General features: G+C 38.2%; 1 protein-coding gene across 1 annotated transcript in view; it reads left to right on the top strand.

Moving 5' to 3' along the window:
* The first annotated feature begins 331 nt into the window (after positions 1-331).
* The window catches only part of LOC148953679 (uncharacterized), a 111,667-nt gene continuing 102,648 nt past the window's right edge, over positions 332-9,350 (top strand). Inside the window, exon 1 of the mRNA XM_089086771.1 lies at positions 332-529. The gene's annotated coding sequence lies outside the window, so the exon portion shown is untranslated. The remainder of the gene's footprint in view (positions 530-9,350) is intronic.

The following is a 9,350-nucleotide window of genomic DNA, read 5'->3' on the forward strand; positions in this document are numbered from 1 at the left end:
CTTCCCCCCACCCCCCTAGGTATTTGTCTGAATCGTAAAAATATGACAAAATTCATCAATTTTTTATGCGTTGTGTATAGTTCTCCCCCCCAAAGAACCCCCTCCAAAGAAAATGCTGTATACACCCTTGCATCTATCGTTCCATAACTATTGTGTGAACATAGCTGCTAAGAAACCCATTGTTAAATCAAGGTTAACAATAGAGCTGATTAAGCCTATAATTAATTGTTCTAAAATTAAGCTTCCAGTGGACGTTACGAGGACGGATTGTTCCCATAGATTTTTCTTTGAATCGTCAGTATGAATGTGCGTGACGGCAGAATTTTCGGAGTCAATTCAGCGGAACAAATTATTATGAGTACCAACCAAAATGTGTTGCAGTTTTTGAGCGTCAAATATTCTGCGCGGACAGCCCAGAATACTATTCGAAAAATCTTTTCTCGCTCTATTGCTCAGTTTGGTTATGATTTTTGATAGGGAAGGATTTTAAGAGAATAGTTAATGGAAGGTTTCTTAGCAGTGTTTCTAGGTAAGAGAATTCTGAAATATTACTTTATGAACAATCTTGGTACTTATGTATTAGCTGGTACCCACGCAAGAAGTCAAGTTTGGTTAATGCCAATGAAATATAATAGTTAAGAAACAAATTTTTATATATTTGCACTTTAGGGGTGGGGTGGGGGTAAAGGATAGCATATATTAAATATGTTACCTGACCTAGGTATCTTTTTCCCCCTAAGCCCCAAAAAACAATAGTTTAAATATTGTAAACGCAATGACAAACCACGCTTTGCGATCCATTTTTCTATTGACAGATACCCGTTTGACTAGTTTCCTTTAGCACAATATATCGCGTGGGTACCAGCTAATATATAAGTACCATAATCTTCAGCTGAAAACTCAATTTAAAATCACCTTTGCCACAAATGAATTTTACTCCACCCCTATATACACCAATTCAGGGTATATATTTACGCATTAGGGGAGGGTGGTGGTGGTAAAGTTTATTTCTGATGCAAATGAGAGGTAAGTTTAAACTTTACACCCACCCCCTAATTTGTAAATACATACCCTGAATTGGTATATATAGGGATGGGGGTAAAATTCATTTGAGGCAGAAGTGATTATTATATTTGGAAAGATTAAACAAAAGGTAATGAGTGGTATGTTCACTTTATTTGCAAGTAAATAATATGAATATTTACGCAGAACCTCACTTTTTACAGATTGTAAAAAGGGATTTCATTCGGCCGATGGATTTTAGATTTTGGTGAAGGTTCTATTCTTGTTTGGCACCGAACCAAAGTAACAATTTTTTTCTAGAAGTTATCCCAAGTAGGGAGGGGCGGCTTCCTCCTTAACAGCCTTTCCCAAACTGTAGCTAGGAGATCTTTCGGGGGGGGGGGTACACAAAAAACTAAAAAAATCCATAAGAAAGTGTTTATATCCATTTCTATTACGTTTTTACGACTCAGACAAACATTTTGGGGAGGGGGTCAACCCCCCCCTGGGTATGGCCTTGCTCCCTTTATGTTAAATTTTTATAGGGTTGTACTGAAATCCTTTATTAGTGCAACCAATGTAGTTAATGGGAAATAGCGAGTGTTTATTTATTGACTACCTTTTAAAATAATTGAACTAAAAACTCGTTGAATAGTGGCTCGTTTGAAAGTGGTGAAAAGTTGCTCGGTTTGCCACTTCTGAAGAAAACATGCTAGATAAATAAACATAGAACCTTTCGATACCGTATTTTAAATTATTTGTATGTATCAAGGTCACTTTTCTTTCAACACAAGCCCCTCGCTGATGATCCCAGATATATCCCTAATAATATATTTCCCGGTTATTTGAGTCAGGTGATGCGTCATGGGTTCTTTGTTAAAACAGGTTGCTGCAGTCTCAACTCCATGAAATTTGGTTTTGCCTGGGTGAGAACAATAGTGAACAAAACACTATTTGAAATTATCCTAAAAATGGAATAACAATGGAGGGAAACATGATAATCTGATTAATTGAAACATCCTGCATAATATAAAGCAAGAGTTGCATTGTTTTAATATTTTTTCTTTTAGTTTTTTTTTTATATTCCTAGGGCTATATCTGGTTTTATAAAGAGGGGCACATTGTCACAGAAGTGACCGTGACCTTTGGAAAGAGCATAGAATAAGCAATTTACTGGTGCTAATTTTACCAGAAACTCTATTACATCAAGCAACTGCCCATTACTAAGCTCTTCCATTCTTGAACTATTCGGAAACATCATTTTTATCCCATTCCAATTGTCCCTGTACTTGAGTGGTCGTTCTTAAAGCAATTGCTAACAAAAAGAACAAAAATTAGTGTAAGGAGGATGGGATCTTAAGAAGGGGGCAACCTTCCTCAAATACGGAATACTTTCTGTATGTTTTAAGTTTTAATTATACTCTTTAGTTCAATTCTGCAAAACACATTTATTTAATATCGGTCCTTTGTAATACCAACCCAGGATTATCCTAAATATGAGGTGGGCTACCGTCCCCTTTCTACCAAACTCTTTATATTAACGTTTAACTTTTGTGGAAAATTGTATCAACAAAAAGAGCTCATTTACTGCAGGAGCGGATCTAGGGGATGATCTAAGGGGCACAAGCCCCCGGAAAGTAAAAAATTGCACTTATTGTCTGTAGTAGCTGTTCATTTCGTATGGACTAAGTGCACCTTTGGAAAGAGTTAGCCCCCGCGCGGTATTACGGCCATTGAAACCAGAAAGCTTAATAGACGCTTTTTGATAAGTTTAAATCGATCGGTAAGCTCATAATTTTGCACTCGATAGTCTTATGCCCTCTTTTAGCCAAAATTGTTATTTTACAATACAAATTGGCGGGAAATGCCATTTTTACGCGGCATTATCTTTTTGCTACTCAAAAAGGGCACTAGAACTTTCAATTTTCCCTTGATTGAACTTTTGGCCACTATTCTAGGACTATTGATTCAATAAAATTATCCCTGGAGAAAGCAAAAAAAGCAGAAAAGAAAGAATAAACGCGCATTCGGGATCACGCTTCTTTGAACAAATGCAAATTTTCGTATTATTTAGTTAGAAGCTTGAAACCTAGGCAACAAAATTAACAGGTATGCTGAATTTTATGGTGAAACTTTCATCAAGATCATTCATTCTTTTGGGTGTTTTCCCCCTTTTTCGAAAAAAACGAAACTGTCCTAAACTTGTAAATGGGGACGAGTAACCAATAAACTTAATTAATATATATTTGGAATCACCGTAGAAATTCGGCTCACTTGATATCTAGATGGTTATCAAACTTCTCTTTATAGAGTTCCGATTGCTACTGGCATAAGTCATTCCTTACTTACAGTCCATTGCAACAAAATTTTTGATAACAGATAAGTAAATTAAAGTTACTAGTGCTCTGTGCAAGAAGATTACTGATATTTATAAGGTAGAAAAAGAGGTTGGTATACGGTTTTGACGAGGAATTGGGAGCTAAGCAGGGTTGTTTGTTACCCCGTTTATATGGATTATTCTGCTGAAGTCCTAAGGAACACGACAAAGGCTATGGAAGAACAGAGCATCAAATGGACTGAATAATATTTCCTATTTTTAGAATATGCAGACAATTTGGGTGGCTTGGTTGAAATAGCTAAAAAAAAAAAAAAAAACAATTAATGGATTTGCAGAGGGCAAAAAAATAGATTTGGAAATTAATGTCAAGAATATTTAATTACTTAGACTAGGAATAAATTAGGCTGAAGAGGTGTTATTAAGTAATAATATAATCAATCAAGTTAAAAACTACAAGTATTATTAGTAGAGAGGGAAACACAATGAAGATGTAAAATTTAGAATAGCCAACGAGCAAGCAGGAACGAATCCGGAATTTTTTTTATCGGGGGGGGGGCGCAAGATAGGTTGATCCGATAAACTTGCGTTAGGAGCAAGTTTAATTAACGCACATCTTGCGTTGCACTCTACACGTAGCAATTACACTACTTTAGACTACGTTAGGGGGCGCGCTTCCTTCTCGCCCATCCCCCTGGATCCGCCAGTGTGCGCAAGGTGTTTTTTTTTCGTAGTCGAAAAAAATTCGGAAGGAAGATAAGGCTTCAAACTCAAATTATAGTGTTGGAGGCCGCATTAATCACAGCGGCCGATAATGATTCTTCGGAAATCTCTTAAACGCGGGTGCTTCGGATATCGACGGAGTTATGGTACTCAGTTCGATCCCACTTTCTAGTGCTATAATACAGGGAGGTTAGGACGAATAGGCTACTTTTTAAGGGTAAAGGATGATAAATTACCGGAGATTGCGGTTTTTGGTCGCTCTTCGGGGGTCAAACAAAAATCAGATCGTCCTCAATGTGGTGGGAATAGGTTACAAGAAAGAATTTAAACGGAATTGATACTTCAAAGGAGGCGGTAAAGATTGGAGCTTCGTAAGATTTGCAGGCTGAAAAAGACATGAATGGCTCTTCCAAGAGGGACGGTGTGAAAATGGTTTTAGGAACCCATTGGATTCACCGGACATATGACAATAGGCTCTGCAAAAAATCTGGTTCCTTTTCTGGGACTATAGGATTATAGCCAGGGTCGTATCCAGGATTGTTTTTCGGGGGGTGTTTTACACAAGGATTTTTTTTTCGTTTTTACGAAAAAAACCTCAAAAAACGCATAAAAAATTTTTTTGTATCCGTTTTTGCTACGTTTTCACGAGTCAGACAAGTACTTCGGGGGGGGGGGGTCAAATCCCCTAACCCCCTTGGATACGGTCTTGGTTATAGCCCATTTTCTGGGGTATAAAGAAAGAAAGATTAAGATGACTAAGTCACGTTTTATATGCTGCTAAAAGTTGTAGTTTCTTGTCATCGATCTGAGATCGAACGAAAAGCAGGGCGTAATTCCCTCAGTGCATATTTATGATATTTGGTTTTGGCCAAGGGTATATCAGGTGATGCGTGCCAAGCGTGGTGAGACTGTGCTGCCCCGAGATGTAAGCCTAGCCAAGGAAAATGGGTGGCGTCTCGGCTTATACTCTTTGAATAAAATCGAAAATTTTAGTAGGCATTTATACAACATTTCGGGGATATGTCATATTCATAAATACTACGTTCTTATATTTGGTGGTCATCGGGAATGCGTCTTGAGTGGAGGGGTAGTAATGGGGGTAGGTATATACACGCTACCATCGTGCGTATACATATCCTTTTTACCAGGTGTGTTTATCTGTTAGGAACTTTATTGAAATAAATAATAGTTAGCAACCTAATCGCTCTTTTTCGATGACTATATAAGGCAGCGTCCGTCACGCATCTTATCTTATAAATTCATTTTAAGTTGTATTTTTAGCTACAGAGCAGATGTTCTCGCTATTATCGAAGGTTTACTTAGTAGCACCAGAATAAAAAAAAGTAAGTACACGTTAGCCATTTGAAATAAATACCCAAACTATTGAAAGCCGTTATTTTTTAGGGTTTTTGTTTACTTTCAACGGTACATGCTAACAGTACAGATTCAAATCACAGCGGGTTTTGTGGTGAATATGAGTATGTAAATGATTTAATAGATTATACTTTTGTGTAATTTGTACATCCTGTGTCCACCTACCTATTTTTCCATAATGGCTATTAGATACTTCCTTTCTTTATTAATATAAGACTGTGTTTAAGAGGTATTGCCTTGGGTTCACTCACCTGAAATTTGTGGCTGTTTTAGGGAAGATGCACCCCACTTTCAAAAATATATACACAAGGGGTGTGAGCACCACAAGTGGTGCTCCTTTTTTAACATGCTATCATAGACTGATTCAATATTCAAATTTCCAGTACCAGGTATGTGCACAGACGGGGGGGGGGGGGGCTTGTTGAGAATCCAGTAAACACGCGATAAGTGAAGTTTTGTTAATGCTAATGAAATAAACGAAATAGGATGAAAATATAATAGCTCAGAAACAAAATTGGGCACATTAGGGGGAGGTGGGGGTAAAACATAGCATATATTAAATACGTAACCTAGCCCAGCCTAACCTAGGTATCTTTTTTTGCCCCTTCAACCCCAAAAAACTAAAGTTTGAATCTTTGTCACGGAGTGAGAATTACCTCACTATGCAGCGTTTTTCATTAAGCATCTTTGAGATTTCGATGCGGTCTTTCCCGCGTGTTTACTGGATTCTGAACTAGTACCGGGATGTGTTACGAATTTCAGGGCACATTATATTAAATTATCAATATTTAAATTAAATACTGTTTTTTGGCGGCCTCGGCCAAAATAAATTCTTGCGTGCGTGCCTCGCCTGCGACCCAAATATGGCCTTTATCTTACTTCTTACTCCTAAAATTACTCCGAAGTACCTTACTCCCTGCTCACTAATTTAATCCCGTCTAAGGTCATGTTATTTGCGGTATAGAGAACTTTTATTTTGGTCAGCATTCCATTTACAAAATTCCTCATGAGTTTCAACTAAGATTGCCATAAATTCGTAGAATGGAAACTATAGAGGTTACTGTCCTGTACTTACTTGTTAGTATTATTACTACTACTATTATTATTGTTAATACTATTATGGGCACAGGGGTGCCTGCAGGGGGTGACGGGGGGCCATGCCCCCTGTAAATTTGGGACTATAAAGTAATTATGAGGAAACCCAAGGAAAGAGAGCAGAATAGGGAAAAACCATGGAAAAAATGTATGTTAGTAGAAAGCTATCTATAACTCCCGTACAAACACAGGTGCTGCCATCTACAATTGAGTCTGACTCTGATCCCACCCCATATATGGGCATAGAGTCCCTAGAGAGAACACCTTTGCTGTCAGTCCGACGGGGCACCATGTATAGGCATAGACTCCCTAGGGGAAATGGATTTCCGAGAAATTGATTGCGTAACCTAACCTAACCTCATGAGCTCATGACATGACCACGGGGGCACCATATATGGGCATAGAGTCCCTAGAGAGAACACCTATGCTGTCAGTCCGACGGGGCGTCATATATGGGCATGGAATCCCCAGGGAGAACACGTTTCCGAGAAATTGATTGCGTAACCTAACCTAACCTCATGAGCTCGTGACGGGGCACCATATATGGACATTGAGTCCCTAGGGAGAACACCTGTGCTGTCAGTCGAAGAGGAAGTTAATTTCTGAGAAATTGATTTGTTGGAGTTCGCCCAGGAGAATTGTCTCCGGGCGAAGTTTATTAATGTCTTTGGTGTTCGTCCAGGAGAATTGTCTCCAGGAGAAGTTCATTAATGTCTGACGGATGATGTAAAGGTCGATTGATTTGTTGGTGTTTATCCAGGAGAATTGACCCTGGGCAAATGTTTTGATCTTAGAGATGAAGAGACTAACACGGGCAAAGGTGTCTAAGGAATTACAAATGTGACAGTGCAGGGATGTCAAAACAAAAGGAACACTCTGAAATTACGTTTAGAGATTATTTGGGCGAAACCGTTTTGAGACATTTTAGAAGATGATTTAAGCGAAACCGTTTGAGGCATTTTAGAAGATGATTTTAAAAGAAGATTTAGAAGAGGATTTGAGGGTGAAACTCTGTGGTCGTTTTAATACACAAGTTCTATTTGAACAGTGTTGTAAGGTCCCCTACCCCAGCCCCAAAGGGCTCCGATCCCCCTACCCCAACCCCGAAGGAAGCCCCCAGCCCCCAAAGGTCCCCTGGGCTCCCAAAGGACCACCCGCCCCCCCCCCCCAAGGGACCCCCGGACCTCCAAAGGCCCCCGGGCCATCAAAGAGCCCCCTCCCCATTTTTTTAATACTTTTTTTGTGCACTTGAGACACAGAAGGGCCCCCACGTTTCAAAAGGCTTTATTATATCTTTTCAGAACAAGTTCCTGTCTTAATGTCATTCCTAAACCCATTTTACACGTTGAAGTACCCATCCTTTTCACCCATAACTTTACTTTACAGCTTTTTGAATGCCCCAACACCAAACAGTACTTTTCAAAAGGCATTTCAGAACAAGTTCTTTTCTTAATGTCCCTCCTAAACCCATTTTATAAGTTGAAGTACCCATCCTTTTCCCCATAACTTTACTTTACGACTTTTTGCACACCCCAACATCAAGCAATACTTTCCAAAGGCCTTTCAGAGCAAGTTCTTTTCTTAATGTCCTTCCTAAACCAATTTTACAAGTTGAAGTAGTTATCTTTTTCACCACAACTTTACTTTACGACTTTTTGCATACCCCAACATCAAGCAATACTTTTCAAAAGGCATTTCAGAGCAAGTTCTTTACGTAATGTCCTTCCTAAACCCATTTTACAAGTTGAAGTACACATCTATTCCCCCACAACTTTACTATAAGGCTTTTCGAATATCTCAACACCAAGCAATACTTTTCAAAAGGTATTTAAGAGCAAGTTCTTTACGTAATTTTCTTCCTAAACCCATTTTACAAGTTGAAGCACTTATCTTTTTCCCCACAACTTTACTTTACGACTTTTTTGCACACCCGAACATCAAGCAATACTTTTCAAAGGCATTTCAGAGCAACTTCTTTGCTTAATGTTCCCTTCTAAACCAACTTTACAGGTTGAAGTATCCATCCTTTTCACCCTCAACTTTACTTTACAGCTTTTTGAATGCCCAACACCAAGCAATACTTTTCAAAAGGCATTTCATAACAAGTTCTTTTCTTAATGTCCCTTCTAAACCCATTTTAAAACTTGAAGCATCCATCCTTTTCACCCACAACTTTACTTTACATCTTTTTGCATATCTCAAAAACAAGAAATTATTTTCAAAAGTTATCTAATAGCAATATCTTATAATATGATCTCGCATCTACCCATTATAAAACTATAAGCATACATCCTTTTCACCCACAAATTTACTTTACTGATGTTCGTATACCTCAACACCAAGCAATACTTTCAAAAGGCATTTCAGAGCAAGTTCTTTTCATAATGTCCCTCCTAAACCCATTTCACAAGTTGAAGTACCCATCCTTTTCACCCACAACTTTACTTTACAGCTTTTTGGATATCTCAACACCAAGCAATACTTTTCAAAAAGCATTTCAGAGCAAGTTCTTTTCATAATTTCCCTCATATACCGATTTTACATGTTGACGCATCCATCCTTTTCACCCACAACTTTACTTTACAGCTTTTTGGATATATCAACGCCAAGCAATACTTTTCAAAAGGCATTTCTGAGTAATTTCTTTTCATATACCCCCACCTAAAACCATTTTAAAACTTGAATTAGCCATCATTTTCACCCAAAACCTTACTTTACAGCTTTTTGGATATCTCAACACCAAGCTATACTTTCAAAAGGCATTTCAGAGCAAGTTCTTTTCTTAATGTCCCTCCTAAACCCATTTTACAAGTTGAAGCAT

This window comes from Artemia sp. Qi Xiang Cuo, chromosome 3 (genome assembly GCF_049724085.1).
Source record: "Artemia sp. Qi Xiang Cuo chromosome 3, ASM4972408v1, whole genome shotgun sequence".
NCBI classification, from domain to species: domain Eukaryota; kingdom Metazoa; phylum Arthropoda; class Branchiopoda; order Anostraca; family Artemiidae; genus Artemia; species Artemia sp. Qi Xiang Cuo.